This window comes from Haemaphysalis longicornis, unplaced genomic scaffold (genome assembly GCF_048455015.1).
Source record: "Haemaphysalis longicornis isolate Haplotype H1 unplaced genomic scaffold, Haemaphysalis longicornis Haplotype H1 scaffold_1, whole genome shotgun sequence".
NCBI lineage: Eukaryota > Metazoa > Arthropoda > Arachnida > Ixodida > Ixodidae > Haemaphysalis > Haemaphysalis longicornis.
The window spans coordinates 231672609-231688890 of NW_027526203.1; positions in this window are offsets into that span (position 1 = coordinate 231672609).

Consider the following 16282-nt stretch of genomic DNA (forward strand, 5'->3'; position numbering starts at 1 on the left):
CAGATGGGGTATTAAAACAATGAAGCCGGCTTTCGAGCCTGTTTGAGCGTGAGCACAGAAGGCACATGCGTATCCGCACCTCCTACTGTACCATTTCAAAGGTACTTGTCTTTCTGGGATTCTAAAACTTAACGAATTGGCGAGACAAAATAAGTGTGGCCTCACTGCCTAGAAACATGCATCCGGAGTACCATCAAGACCGACGGCTTGCCCGTGCGAAGGCGCTCCACAAGCAGTACAGTTCAAACCCAGCAGTATGCTACGTCGACACGGCGGACTACCTTGGCCAACGTGCGGTAGTGGCCGGGGTGGTAGATCAGCAGGAAAATGCAACCTCATCTTGCTCAATCCCTACGTCCAACCCAGAAACGGGTGAATAGGTGGCCATAGCTCTTGCAATTACGGGCACGCAAGCTACTACCATCATATCGGACTGCAAGGCCACCCTGCGCAACTATGCGCGCGGTAGGATCTCCAACACAGCCGCCAAAATCCTTACGAACAGCGTGACCCCACTTTCAAGGCACATCCGCCTGGTATGGACGCCAGCTCACTCGTTAATCTCGGGGAACGAGATGGCACATGCAGTAGCCCGAGGATACACGAACCAGGTTGACTTCGAATCCGACAACGTGCCGTCTGTGACGGGAGGGGGGGGGGTAGAGACTGGCAACTTACCGAGAGATTACTCAGCACTATAGGCTGGGCCGACTGAAATGTCCTGCTGCCCACACTACGCTAAACAAATGGCAAACAGTTGCTTGGCGCAGGTTGCAATCAAATACGTTCCCTCACCCCGCCCTGTGTCACCGCAGCTATCCGGATGAGACACGAACAGATACAAGTGGTGCAACATTGCAGCAGCCACGCTACAACATATGGTCTGGCGGCAATGCCCCAATAAACCACGGGCCTTTGATCAAGTAATACATATAAGAAATAGTGAGCAGTGGGAGGCCGCATTGCTCTCCCCGAGATACAAGCTGCTGTCATCCAACTGGCAGAGGACGCCGCCGGGGACCACGGGTTCCTGACAGTGTCTGATGGGACCAAGTACCGGACATTTCCGCACGGTGCATTCGTCTTAAAAGGGATGACAATACATTCTGTTCTCTCTCTCTTGCTAAAGCCACTGCGCGAGCCGGGGACTCGGCGATTGCCGCGAGGCAGGCCCACACAAGCGCTCCGCATTTTTTTTTTTGAATTTTCTCTGCGCGTGCTACGCGGACTTGCGCGGACGCAAGAAACTCCAAAAATGTACCGGTGAAAACTCGGAGACCACGTGTCCTGTGGCAAGGATGTCTTTGTCACTTGCACTATGGTTGCAAATTCGGCTCTTAACTTGTTAAAAGTGCCGCAGCAATGAATAATTCCCCCCTTCTGAGAAATGTTTACCTCCGCTATTCACTCGCTTCATTCAGTGAGGCCTGCAGCCTTTCTTCAGCGCGCGCATCATCATCCGCACAGCTCAAACGATGCTGCCATGTCTGGCACTCGTCTCATTAAAAGTGGCCGCATGCAGTCTGGCCCATGATGTGGGCATATTCAGTCTAGTTACCCCATTCCTCCCCAGTGATCTGAGCTCCACAAATATGCCGTGCGAGCGCTGATTATATGCCGGGTGCATTTTTCACGGAGACAAATGAGCCAGGAAGCAACACGTATATGTGACATCACGGATAGCGTTTATTGCGCTTGCAATAAAGATAGCGAATACAGACTAATTAGTAAGCTAAACAGTAACATTCTAACTACGCATTAAACAGCACTTAAGAAACCGAGATAGTTCGACTCACCAATGAAATCTGGGACAGCGAGGCACCGCCCGTCCGGCACGATTGCCGTTCGGTGGCCGTGGGAGAGACAGGAGATCGCTCAAGGCCCGCGCACCACATGTTATCGAGGTCGAGAGAAGAGAGCCTCCACTATCCTCGTACTTCCCGCGAAACTTCGCCCACTGGTGCCGCTGGTGCAGTGCTACGCTGGTTCAGGCAAAACACTTCTGTCTCCAAACCACACCCATCGGGGACGGGATGCTCACGAAGGTGTTCCTGCCGCACGTCTGTGCAGGAAAAGCTTGCCAAAAGGGTTCGTAGAAATGTCACGACCACCAACAAAGTCTGGCAATCTGTCACCCACAGACCGAAAGCACATACACCTCCAATGAGGTATTGGACAGCACTTGTAAGCAGAAACGTTGACTCCAATTGTCTGCCTTCCACAAGTTTGCGGGGGTCGTGTACCTGTCAATACTGCCCGAATCCTTCAAACCCTTTCAGCTGATCGCTACAGAAGTATCAGCCTAATCCGCACACCAGCGAATTTGTCCCTACCGGAAAATGGGCTAGCGCCCGAGGCAGACTCACGGCTGAGTTTACGGGATGATCTAAATCGATACGTCTCCTCTACACCCCCTTCCTCCCCTAGGAGGACCGGTGACGTCCTGTTCTCACATCGATATATGACCCGTCCCTCCTGTGTAAGTGGCATAACTTCCCTCCTCCCCATGCGGTCCTGAACAAGCGTCAATCCACCCGCTGGAGACAACCGCAGCTCGGTACTTATCCCAATCTCATAGCCTAGATTCCCGTATACCTCGGCACGTGTCCGAGCCGTGCATACCTCACTCACATTATATGGGAATGTTCTGATCTTTCTACACGTAAGTAATATCTCCAGGTTACCACTCTACAGCAGTGGGAGACATGCCAGCTTAGCCCCGATGCTGACCTTAAAAAATCTTGTCCAACTAGCCTTAGATGACATTGGCGATCTACGGGTGGCCGTCTGATTGGGTGGGCGTTTCTGGGATCTCTCACTTCCTGCCCTCCCTTGGTTAGTTTTATGCCAAAGGAAGTTTCTCATAATCATTTTCATGATCACGCTGCCCCTCGCGATATTCCGTGGTTGGAGTAGTCAAATCCTCAAATCCAGCATTCATCAAACACTCGATCCGCTTGTGTTTAGCCCGCGTTGACGACCTAAATCTTGCAATGAGGTACTAACTAACCCGCACTGACACTTTAATTGAGGTCACTGTGACTTTTTCGCCACTTGGGCTCCTGTACGGAAGAACCACACCCAACTGTCTGCGAGATGAAGTTTTCCACTACTACTACCAAGTACTTGCGAAAGCGCCCGTCTATTGAGACTTCAGAGCACGTTGAAGGTCCCCAGGAGATCAAAATTAATCCACAGCCCTCCACTACGGCGCACCTCACAGTCCACGTGTAACTTCGGTGCATAAACCCCTCAAAACTTGCAAACAAGTACTTATATTCTAAATTCTGAAGTGTGATGGGTAAAAAAAACGTTTCAGTCTCCCATTCACTACAGTGGCTCACTGACATTGCTGCATCATTGCTGCAAGGGATGTACATCGCTGCATCATTATAAATGTAATATTCGGAAATTAAGAAATAAATTAGGACGAAATATGATCTAAATGTCGATTTACACTTAAAATGACATGGTAATAACGTATTCGCGTCATTTTAATTAGACGTATTATCCCAATATTACATCTATTACGACGCTATATCGCCAGATTACCAGAAAAAAAAAATCGCGCCAATCCACCCCGTGAATGTGGTTGGAAAGCAAAGCTGTAAACGGCACCCACAACGATTACCCCTGCGACGTCACTTAAATTCACTCACATCGCTCTACAAATAGTAAAACCAGAGAGAAGTGAAATGCACTTAACCACACCATTTATTACTTCAAAGGGATATTCTTGGTGAGGTTAAATGACTGCCAGATGCACGAACGGCGGTTCGTTGAGTTGTATTGGTGTAGCTCAAGAGTGGAAACTTTTTTTATAAAATTAAAGTAAGCTCCAGCCCGGTGTTAGACGATCTGACTTCTCTGTCTCTGCGCGGCGGACGGAGGCGACGAGATTTGCGTCAGAGGCGGAAGAGGCGGAGAAGGAGGAGGAGGAGGAGGAGGAAGAAGAAATACTTCTGTTCAGATTTCTGAACGGCCCAGAGTGCAGCCCAGGGGAGTGATTCCTTCTTCTGTGGGGCCCATATGCAGTTCGCACGGCCTGTGTTCTGTTCACCCTCTGTAACTGGGTAGGTAGAGAGGGCCTGGACAACAGCATCTGCCATTGCTCTTGTCGGGTAGTTGACGGAAAGAGAGGAGGGTGCTGAGGGCTAACGTCGCACACCCCAATTACGGGGCGGAGTGTTCCTACTTCTGAGCAAAATTTACATTCAGTGTCGTAGCGATTCGGATGCATTAAGTGAAGACGCGTAGCCTGTGGGAAGGAGCCCGGATTGTATGAGCCGTAGGGTAGTTTGTTGTTCTCCGGAAAAATCAGGGTAAGGTGTAGGTACGGTCGGTCTCAGAAGGCCATAATGCTGGGTTATCTGCCTGAACGTGACAAGAGTGACTGTCCTCGTGCAGCTCCATAGCACGGGAGGTAAAAGCGCAGGCTTCTTGGGTGGGCGTATTCGTTGCCCTCAATTTTAGCGTGAGGGTGTGTCCAGATGAGCTGAATGGAACCGTTTCGGGAGTGGTTTTTTCGCACGCGCAGTGCAAGTCAGGACACCCAACCCGACTGGTAATTCCAGTAGGCATGCTGGGAATCTGTGACTACCCTCCGAACCCCTGGTTGAGTGAGAACCAAGGTGATGGCTGCCTCTTCTGCTGCCGTCATTTCTGGGGTCCTAAGCGAGGTACACGCAAGGAGGTTGGTTTTGGAGGTAGCCACCATGATTGCGTATTGCTGCCCTCGATGTTTGGAGGCGTCTGTGTAGATAACTGCATGATCCCCACCGAGGGTGGTGGTTAGCGCTTGAGCCCGCGTTTTTCGGTGACCCTCGTCATGTGAGGGGTTCATATTTCTAAGCAAAGGGAGCATCTTTAGTTTTAGTCGCCAAGAGGCTGGGAGTACGTCAAGCCGAGTGACATTCTGGGCTGCCAAGCCAATCTGGTGAGGCATGAGGTTACCCACCGCAGTTCTGAGTCGGACCTTCTGGTTAGAAAGATGGCCTTCTATCATCTCTTCCACCGTGTTGTGGAGCCCCGTGCTAAGCAGCCTCTGTGTGGACGCACTTATGAGAAGACCAATGGCCTGCTCGGCCGCCTTTCTAATCATTATATAAAGCATCTCTATGTCCTCCTTGTCGAGAAGAAGAGAGGGGGTTGACGCAAGTGACTCTCAAGAGGACAAAAGCTTCAATTAATCGAAAGGTACCGGATTCCTTAGGGCCTCCCTCCTTGGTGGCAGCTCGCCTGATCATGTGTATGATTTGATTAATGCTGTTTTTGAGGCGCTGCAAGGAGACGTCACTCTTGGTGTTAGTCTGGAGATGTCGGCCCGCGATCTTGATACTGGGGCTTGTAGTGATGGCCTGACAATCAAGGAGTATTTGAATGTATTCTTTGATTTGGCGTGAGGGCGGACGACAAGGAGCTGTGATTTTTTTTACGTGAACGCTGGAGGCCTACTAGAAGTGAGATGCCATGCATTGTTTTGAGCTTCCTTTAATTTTTGTAACTCTTAGCACGTGAGCAAGGTTCTCACAGGGCCACTAGACGGGCGTGAGTGGTCGGGTGACGCTTTCAGGTGGCATTCAGCGAGAACGCAAGGGGTAAAACCGTAGATGTGCTTTTTGAGTACACTACCTGTCGTCCCCGTCTTCGCGTGGGCTCGTAGCTAAATCGGTAAGCCAACGGGCTCTCGCTTTGTTAGTCTACTAGTTCCAGGTTCGATTCCCGGCGGTGCCAGGAAATTCTTTTATTTGTTCTCTGGAGTTTTCTGGTGACACCAACGGTCGCGAAAAAACCCTTGGGGGGTAGAGGTAAAAAGCTTTGCTTTAAAAATTGAGTTTAACGCACCGTGATGAGGTGCACCGTATGGAGGTCTACGGATTAATTTAGACCACCTGAGGATTTTTAATATGTGACAAAACCTCGACATGGGACATGTTCCTTGTAATGGTCGGTCACCATGGCCGCAATGAAACCCGCGTCTCGCCGAATTTTCGGATCAATCCCAATATTACTCGTATATCGCGGAATTATCGAATCGTTCCCGATGCAATATCGCCGGATTGTCGATGAGCTGACGCTGTCAATTCGCATCATGTAGTGAGACCACCTTGCTATTTTTCAAGGGAAGCTTGACATAACTGACTTGAACGTGCGATGTATGCTGAAGGCCATACAGTAAAGCCATTCTAAAGGAGCTCCGCTGATGATGACATGATTCACGTTCGCAGGTCAATGGGTAGGCCACGGGTGATTCGTTCGTCCGAAGAGCTGTACGCTAAACGCCATACAGTAAAGCCCACCTTAAGAAGCTCTGATGATAATGATGACCTGAATTCACGTTCGCAGGTCTGTGCGTCGGTCAGGGGTGATTCGTTAGGCCGAAGAGCAGGCGGTTATGCGGGCACGCGTTCTTGAGCGTAATCCTGACGGTGCTCGTGAGCGTCCTGCAAACCCCAATGTTTGTCAGGCGAATGTGGAAGCTAACCAACGACGAAGGCCTCAGTTGTCGTTGTGCATTCCTTGTTTACCAGTGTTTTGCCATTTCGTGTAGGAAAGGGACGAATAATTTTTGTAAGTGCACGGTGAAGCACGTTTGGGGATTGTTGGCCACGTCGACATGAAACACCGACAGCCCGTCTAGTGCACCATACGCTATACAAACGCAGCACCGACATGCCAGTTGACTGATAAGAGTGAAGGAATCTGTAGGTTTTCTATTGCATGAAGTGGGCTTTTTTTCAGGGGTGCCAAACAGCATGTTTTTGTGATCTGAGACGAACTAAAAATAAGTAGAATGAATGCGTTAGGCTGCATGCTAAGGTGAACACTAGTGATATAACGCTTATTCCGCGAGCACAGGAGAGAGGACGTGATGGTCTGCGCCAGATAAGATCGGTGTTGTACCCGCATTCTTTGTGTCTCAACTGTATAGTCGGTGTTCAGCCTACTACTCGTCAGTACTACATTCGAAGTTTGCGCTAACGTTGGCCCTGAATGTCTAACTTTTTTAGCGAGCACGCCATGACACATCGTAAATCACAGAGCTGCAAAAAAAACAGCCTTCTGCGCTACATCCTTCTTTTTTTTAATATAACCTACCCGAAAATGTTCGTTAGAGTCTATGATGAATGGAATAAAGGTATTAAAAGATGAATTTCCTATCTTGCAGCTTACCTATCTATTCCTAAGTACTCAGTGGGGAGAGCAGTTGGACAACGTCCTCTTTAGATTGCATTACACCACTACTTGATCGATTATAGGGCATCGCCAAGAGCCAGGTGAAAATTCGTGTTAATGCATGTTGCAAAGAATTGTTGGATTTAAAATTTTAGTATCAAATCACCGTCTGTTACTACAGTTAAGTTGCATGAACTTTTTTATTGTTGGAAAACATAAATCGTCAAAGTCCTCGTCTCGTCTATTAAATGAAGTGTGCCGGCTTGAGTTTCGGACTTTACTCGAATACAAACCTGGGCTAGTTGCTACATTACGAAAATGAAGAAACTGCGCGAAAGATGCGGACAGAAAAATGTGAGTGGACACACATCGCTTTGCACTTTGTGTGTTCGCTCACCTTCTTTTGTCGTCTGTCGCGCATTTTTTCACTTTCAATGGGTATCGGTTGCGCCAAAATGGACAAACTGGAGCACTATTACGCCGTACGTCACGATGGCGCCGAGTACGCGGAAGATGAACCCACGAGTCAAAACGAACACCTTCCAGGCCGTCAGCTCAGTGTAGGGCCTCGAAAAGCACGATAACAACGACACTGCCCGGAGATGGGCCTCCCTGGAGCCAGCGTCTTCCGCGTCTAACGTCAGCCTTTCGATGTCGGGCATCGCCAGCGTAGCCTCCTCGTTAATCGCAGCAGCCGACGTCGAGAATAGGACAAAGAACAACAGACCAAATCCGAACTTGACGTACACTGCAACCTGTCGGAACCAATGAACACGGTGTGCGGGACTGGCGAAGTTATTCAGGTTGTGGTCAATGAAGTTGTACAGGTTGTTGCATATGTCTGCCACGCAGGCCACACATATCCAGAAGACCATTGGTGAGAAGGTGTCTTCAAAGCGATCTATGGCTTTTGCGAGCAGCAAGCGCAGATGCTGCACGTGACGTAGCTTCAGGCTGACATCGTCCACCCAGCCGCTGTGCTCATCGTGGCGACGGTGGTGCCAGTGAAGGGACAGCCGAAAGTCACGCAAACGGGCTTTGAAAAGCACACAGCAGACAGCGTAACACATGGCCACGTTTAAGACCAGCACGTCTGTGCTGACGGCGTACACCACGGACTCGAAGGACCACAGGATGTCCACCGCTGCTGGCTCCAGCCGACTGGCGTTTAGGCCAAACCACAGCTCGGCGAAGTAGGCGTCACGAGCCCGGGAGTTCATATCGGGTAGAAAGCTGTGGAAGGCAGCAAAAATCACGTTGCACAGGGAAAAGGCCAGAGCGATCCACCTGAGCGCATTCACTCGTCTCGACCGCAGGCTAGAAGGATCCAACTGCGGAAGACTTCGGTAGAGCCAAGTCAGCTGGGACCTGTTCGCAGAAATGCGCGCGTCACGGCTTATGGCTAGTGACGTGACCACAACGCTGCAGCCGATGCGAAGGCAGGCCAGGGCCCGGCGTATCGCGCCGTGCTCCTTGCGCGCCAGAATGCAGCAGAGAAGTAGACTGCCATGGTACACAAGCAGTGCGGTCAGCAAGACGGCTACCACGCAGGCTTTGACCTTCCTTTTTAATGGACAAACACTGCGCTTGGACGAAAATCGCTGCAGCGTTCCGAAGTCACAAGATGTGGTCTTGAGCAACAAATCGACCTCCGGTGACGACGAGGCATTTTCGTCACCTTTGGGGAAGATCACTGCTGCCCGTCTCTTCATGATGCTGCTTACTAGTATCCGGTCCTGATTCTGCTCACGATTGCCAGCCCACCTTCTGCTCTTCAGTCTTCTTGGATGTTAGGAAAGAATGCAAGACAGAAATGCGCAGGGAAACTCACTACGCTGCAGCGAACTTTGCCCTTTTTGTGTAGTATATACTCAAGCGCGCATTTACCAGCCAAGCTATTCAGCGATACGAGCGTGCATGGTCAAGGCTAACCCTTAGCGGGCGGTGGGTCGGGCTACCATAATCACAAGTGCAATAAAGAGAGCGGATCAATCCCCACCGTTGATGCATGCTGCTAGCCCGTATTGATTGACGTGTGCAAGGCGAGTGCGGACAGGATCAAACGATACGGCAAGAGGTGTTGTGGTCGCCAAAAGTCAATGCCCAAATGTCTGGAGCCCCTCACGAATGAGATGTTTCCGGGCAACCTTTCAAAACAGATTAATTATTTATCCATCTTGTTGCACACATAAGCTCCCAGTTTCGTGGCAACCTTTTCGCTAAAGGGGTGTGAGTTTTTTTTATGCGAGAAATCAATGACCTGGCATGCTTTGGTGGTAGGCGGGACTTCACCCCGGGCATGCGCAGTTGACACACGTCTACTTTTCACTGTTTTGCCGTGTATATGCACCCTAGTACAACTTGGCCAGTCGAGTGCACTGCATCTTGTGTGCGTAGCTGGGAGAGGACGAAAGAAAACAAATTATGAAAAGGACTTAGAAGGCTCACCGCGTGTCAGTCTGGATTGGTCACCACACCACGCTAGGAAACAAAAGAAATGGGTGATGGGAACAAGAAAAAAAGAACAATTGCAATATAAAAACTTATTCCCCATGTGTTTCACGCATAGGCTCAGTGCAGCGGTTAATAGATGGGAATAATTAAGGGAGCACCCTTTCTGCTCAACAGCTCAATTAGAGAACAAGGCGCTCCCAAGGAATTCGCCCAAAGGGCTGTTACAGAATGCCGGCGTCGCTACACTGAATCCAGCGAAATTACTTGGCGTGATGCTCTCGTATTCTCACTCTATAACTAGTAAGAAATACCGTATTGTAAATTTATTGCTGCCTAATTCCACCTGATTAAAAAATAGAAAAGAACAAGGTTTTAGGTGGATTTCACGTAAGAACCGCACGTTCCTCTATTCCTTTTCTGTGTGCATACCATAAGGGCAAATGACCAGAAACCTCTCTTATTAAATGTACAGTTATCTAAACTCATTTAAAAATGATTCGAAGACAAAGAAATCAGCACAGGCGTTAAAAGTTCCTGCATCTTAATAAATCTATAATTGAGGGCATTTTTTGTCCTAAGCTGCTGTGTAAATAAATAGTTTTTTTAAATAAATAAATAAATAAATAAATAAATAACTAAATAAATAAATAAAAGAAACAAATAATTTAAAAATGTATATAAATGGTGTAAATAAATAGTAAATAAAAAGCAGAAATAGTTTTTGCCGAAAAGACTATATTGGGAGCAGCTACCTACTCTCGAAGCACTCAATTCACCATGAACTGTGAATTTCCAGGAAGTCTTTCCTGATTGGCTTTCAATTTTGGTCACGTGCTTCCGGTTGATGAAGCAGTTGTCTGTGCTTTAGTCATTTGGACGTTTCATGACGTTTGCTGGCACCAGTTCTGAAGTTTACCCGCCGCGGTGGCTCAGTGGCTAAGGCGTTGCGCTGCCGAGCACGAGGTCGCGGGTTCGATTCCCGGCCGCGGCGGCCGCTTTTCCGATGGAGGCGAAAAGCAAAAGCGCCCGTGTGTACGAGATTTCGGCGCACGATAAAGATCCCCAGGTGGTCAAAATTAATCCGGAGCCCTCCACTACGGCGCGCCTCATCACCTGCGTTGCGTCGGCGCGTTAAACCCCACACTCAAATCAATCAGTTCTGAAGTTTGCCTTATTTCGCTCTACTGAAAGCGCATAACTCTCTGCCAGCAATAAAAAACAAGACGAAATGCAGCGGGCATGACAACGTAGGCCTGTCTTTGACAATACGGCTTGTATGCCACGCCCTCTCTGTGATTGGCAGAGAAGGCGTGACGTATATAACCAGTTGGCGGGAACGCCTACATCACACACTGGCAACTTCAGCCTGCGTAAAAGTGACGTGATGTTACGTAACAGCTTGCAAATGGCGGCTACTGTCCCCGTGAAATAGTGTAAAAGATTTCACCGACCTTTGGCGCCGTGATATCCCCGTGAATTTGCAGCAGGCGCAGTTTCGCACTACCGGCGATTGAAATGTTTTCTACCGAAAGAAATAATAGTTTTGACTGTTTCCAAGTCAGCGATAACGGCGCATAAAAATAACGTCCCGTATTTTGTTTTTATGTTTGCGATAAAATAGCAGTTATTTGTTTGACGTAACAGTAACATAAGAGGGCAGTACAAGCCTCTCCGTTACAAAGAACCCGACACATGGCATTTCTGCACACTTCTCCTAGTAAGCTGGTGGGTCACATGATAGAATTCAAGAGCAAAAATAACAAAAACTGAATGCTTTATTGATTACTGCGCTGATTGAGGTCGAGCTTGACAAATGAGTGAATCGGCGGCATCGGTACGCTCCGCCGTTATCAGGCGTTGCGTTTCGCTGCCCTTACCACGTCATACAACCGATGGTAACGGCCGTCTTTTTCTGTGATCACGCCGTAAACTTGTAACATAGCAGCAGACGATAGCGTGGGGAAGGTGATGGCCGGGAAGGTGATAGCGCAACAAAGCTTGCATTGAAGTAGAGAGCTCAACTATGCACGGCCGGGCTAGAGCAGCGGCGTGCGCGCGTTGGTCAACATCAACACAGCGCGCGCCGCCGCTCTAGCCCAGCGTGAACTATGTTACTTTAAACGTGGCCTGCGCGATTTGCTGCCGGTGGCGCGCCGTTGCTCCGGCCCATGGAGGAAAGAATACTCAGGAGAGGCCCCTAGCACCCCAATGCATTGCGAAAAGTGTGGAGGAAGTCACGTGAATTTTCTTGAGCCCATGGAGAATGTTGCTTACTGGTTTACAACTGCGGCGGCCAAATTTGGGCGAATAGAACGGACAAATTTTTAAGGCGCTTGGTATGTGGCTGCCTCGCTACGCTTGCAAACCAGCGCAGTCGCTACGACAAACGTTTTTAAATTAGGCCAGTTTGAAAACTCTGCCGTCGGAGGCGTCTGCGTTCGCCATCCCGCCAGCCTGTTGCTATGACGACGACAAACGCTACTTTGCCAGGCTTAAGAGCTGAAAAATCGTCCTTCTATCTCAAAAAAAAAAATCGCGCCAATCCACCCCGTGAATGTGGTTGGAAAGCAAAGCTGTAAACGGCACCCACAACGATTACCCCTGCGACGTCACTTAAATTCACTCACATCGCTCTACAAATAGTAAAACCAGAGAGAAGTGAAATGCACTTAACCACACCATTTATTACTTCAAAGGGATATTCTTGGTGAGGTTAAATGACTGCCAGATGCACGAACGGCGATTCGCTGAGTTGTATTGGTGTAGCTCAAGAGTGGAAACTTTTTTTATAAAATTAAAGTAAGCTCCAGCCCGGTGTTAGACGATCTGACTTCTCTGTCTCTGCGCGGCGGACGGAGGCGACGAGATTTGCGGCAGAGGCGGAAGAGGCGGAAGAGGCGGAGAAGGAGGAGGAGGAGGAAGAAGAAATACTTCTGTTCAGATTTCTGAACGGCCCAGAGTGCAGCCCAGGGGAGTGATTCCTTCTTCTGTGGGGCCCATATGCAGTCCGCACGGCCTGTGTTCTGTTCACCCTCTGTAACTGGGTAGGTAGAGAGGGCCTGGACAACAGCATCTGCCATTGCTCTTGTCGGGTAGTTGACGGAAAGAGAGGAGGGTGCTGAGGGCTAACGTCGCACACCCCAATTACGGGGCGGAGTGTTCCTACTTCTGAGCAAAATTTACATTCAGTGTCGTAGCGATTCGGATGCATTAAGTGAAGACGCGTAGCCTGTGGGAAGGAGCCCGGATTGTATGAGCCGTAGGGTAGTTTGTTGTTCTCTGGAAAAATCAGGGTAAGGTGTAGGTACGGTCGGTCTCAGAAGGCCATAATGCTGGGTTATCTGCCTGAGCGTGACAAGAGTGACTGTCCTCGTGCAGCTCCATAGCACGGGAGGTAAAAGCGCAGGCTTCTTGGGTGGGCGTATTCGTTGCCCTCAATTTAAAGGGACACTGAAGTGAATTTGTCAAGCTCCCGTTTTTGCTTGCACTGCGTAGACTAGCTCAAATTAGCACACTTTTCATCGTTTATCCGGTTGACAAATCGGTAATTATTTTACAAAGCGCGAAAGAAGAAAAACTACCATGCGCGGTTTGCGGCGGCCGCACCAACTAAGGCTGTGACGTTGAGAGGAGGGGCGCCGTGATTGGACGAGGCCCAAGGTTAGCAATCACACAAGTTTCGGTTTCGGTTCTGTAAAACTTAACCAATGGCTTTGTTGGATGGGCATTCTCAATATCTCAGTAATCATCGTACCGCGCTTCTGCCATGTTGTCGGCTGTAAAATGCACAAGATAAGCCTCCCAGGACGGCTTGTAGTCGTAGCATTCACTAGCCGAGACCTACGCAGTGCATGAACGCCCTCCGCGTACCCGCAGACGCCCAAATGTCACGCGCTTTTCCCCCATATTTGGAGCTTGCCTCCCTCATGCCTGTATCGCAAAAAGCGTGTTCGCATCAGGCCAAGGGTCTGTTCATTCTGGCCTGTGCCCACTGCCTGCAAGCAGTCGGTGCTTATGGCAACAGCACGCCAACGAGAACTCGCTAGCGCGCCAGTGCCAGCCTGCGCGCGTTTTGTGAACTAGTTCGTGTAGCCATGAACGTTGCGGCCCCAAAAAAAGGTGAACTCAGTACAGAAAACATCTGCGGGCAACAAAAAAGTTAACTTACAAAAAAAAAGCACGTACCCGCGGGGATTCGAACTCGTGACTCGCAAAACATTTACGATGAATTCCTAGCGCCCCAGACTGCTAGGCTACGGAGCGGGACGCGAAAGCTTTGCTAATATAGGGTATATATTGTACAACCGGTTTACACTTTTATTTAGTTTTGGCATTTCAAGCCGCTTAGGTGACTATTTGTTGTACTGCGATCGTGCAGTAAATGTCGCCCGAGTTTCCACAGTACCTCACGTCTAGCAATTGCATTTCGTAGACGGAAAAGCGTTCGCAGATGCGTAGTCGTGCTGCTGACCGCTGTGCTTGTTCGCCCAGCGCAAAAAAGTGCTTCCCGCGCCCTAGTTTTACGCTGTACGGTAAAAATATCAGTTGATTTTATTTGCTTAGTACCTATATTGACTTCGCTGACTCTTCTCCCGCCTTCAAGAGGCCTTATATTTTCCTACTGGCGTACCAGTCAGCGAAGCGTCGCATGTGCAGCGCTTGTGTGAAGCGACCTTGACTTGGAGCTAGATACAGTGTACAAACAAACCAAGTAAAGAAAGGCACATTCTTCCATTCACAAACGTGCCCTGGCTTCGTTTCAACTAAGCGAACGAATTGCGACCAAGCAATTTTTTTTTAACTTCCTTGATTGCGACGACCCGCCGGCGCCCGGCGGACAAAACGCTGGGCCGACTGACTCTGTCGGCCGGGGAGCCGTGCAGTAGCGCAGCCGTGGCGCAGCCAATTGCCAGCTCGGCCCCTCCTGACGTCACACGAAAACGCCACAGAAAATGGGCGAGCGTAAAGAGAGGAGGACAGCGTTTTCGAATTAGTTTTTCTACTAAATAAAATCGCGTAAACGCGCCTAGAGTGGTCGAAACATGGCCTGGGGACTCCGGACTACAATTTGCGCTAGTAATCCCGCAATGTTTACATATCACTTCAGTGTCCCTTTAAGCGTGAGGGTGTGTCCAGATGAGCTGAATGGAACCGTTTGGGGAATGGTTTTTTCGCACGCGCAGTGCAAGTCAGGACACCCAACCCGACTGGTAATTCCAGTAGGCATGCTGGGAATCGGTGACTACCCTCCGAACCCTGGTTGAGTGAGAACCAAGGTGATGGCTGCCTCTTCTGCTGCCGTCATTTCTGGGGTCCTAAGCGAGGTACACGCAAGGAGTTTGGTTTTGGAGGTAGCCACCATGATTGCGTATTGCTGCCCTCGATGTTTGGAGGCGTCTGTGTAGATAACTGCATGATCCCCACCGAGGGTGGTGGTTAGCGCTTGAGCCCGCGCTTTTCGGTGACCCTCGTCATGTGAAGGGTTCATATTTCTAAGCAAAGGGAGCATCTTTAGTTTTAGTCGCCAAGAGTCTGGGAGTACGTCAAGCCGAGTGACATTCTGGGCTGCCAAGCCAATCTGGTGAGGCATGAGGTTACCCACCGCAGTTCTGAGTCGGACCTTCTGGTTAGAAAGATAGCCTTCTATCATCTCTTCCACCGTGTTGTGGAGCCCCGTGCTAAGCAGCCTCTGTGTGGACGCACTTATGAGAAGACCAATGGCCTGCTCGGCCGCCTTTTTAATCATTATATAAAGCATCTCTATGTCCTCCTTGTCGAGAAGAAGAGAGGGGGTTTACGTAAGTGACTCTCAAGAGGACAAAAGCTTCAATTAATCGAAAGGTACCGGATTCCTTAGGGCCTCCCTCCTTGGTGGCAGCTCGCCTGATCATGTGTATGATTTGATTAATGCGGTTTTTGAGGCGCTGCAAGGAGACGTCACTCTTGGTGTTAGTCTGGAGATGTCGGCCCGCGATCTTGATACTGGGGCTTGGAGTGATGGCCTGACAATCAAGGAGTATTTGAATGTATTCTTTGATTTGGCGTGAGGGCGGACGACAAGGAGCTGTGATTTTTTTACGTGAACGCTGGAGGCCTACTAGAAGTGAGATGCCATGCATTGTTTTGAGCTTCCTTTAATTTTCGTAACTCTTAGCATGTGAGCAAGGTTCTCACAGGGCCACTAGACGGGCGTGAGTGGTCGGGTGACGCTTTCACGTGGCATTCAGCGAGAACGCAAGGGGTGAAACCGTAGATGTGCTTTTTGAGTACACTACCTGTCGTCCCCGTCTTCGCGTGGGCTCGTAGCTAAATCGGTAAGACAACAGGCTCTCGCTTTGTTAGTCTACTAGTTCCAGGTTCGATTCCCGGCGGTGCCAGGAAATTGTTTTATTTGTTCTCTGGAGTTTTCTGGTGACACCAACGGTCGCGAAAAACCCTTGGGGGATAGAGGTAAAAAGCTTTGCTTTAAAAAAGATAGTGTGATGTGCTTTAGCTGAATATCTGCCTCTCACTGCTTTTGTTTGTTTTGTGGTGTTGACGCCGATTTTATCCCGAAGAAATGTGTTTCCCTTGCCAGAGTTGTTGTGTGAAGGCGTCCATTCAGCAGCAGCCCCTGAAGAGGCTAATCAGGATTGTATGAGCTCCGGCACAT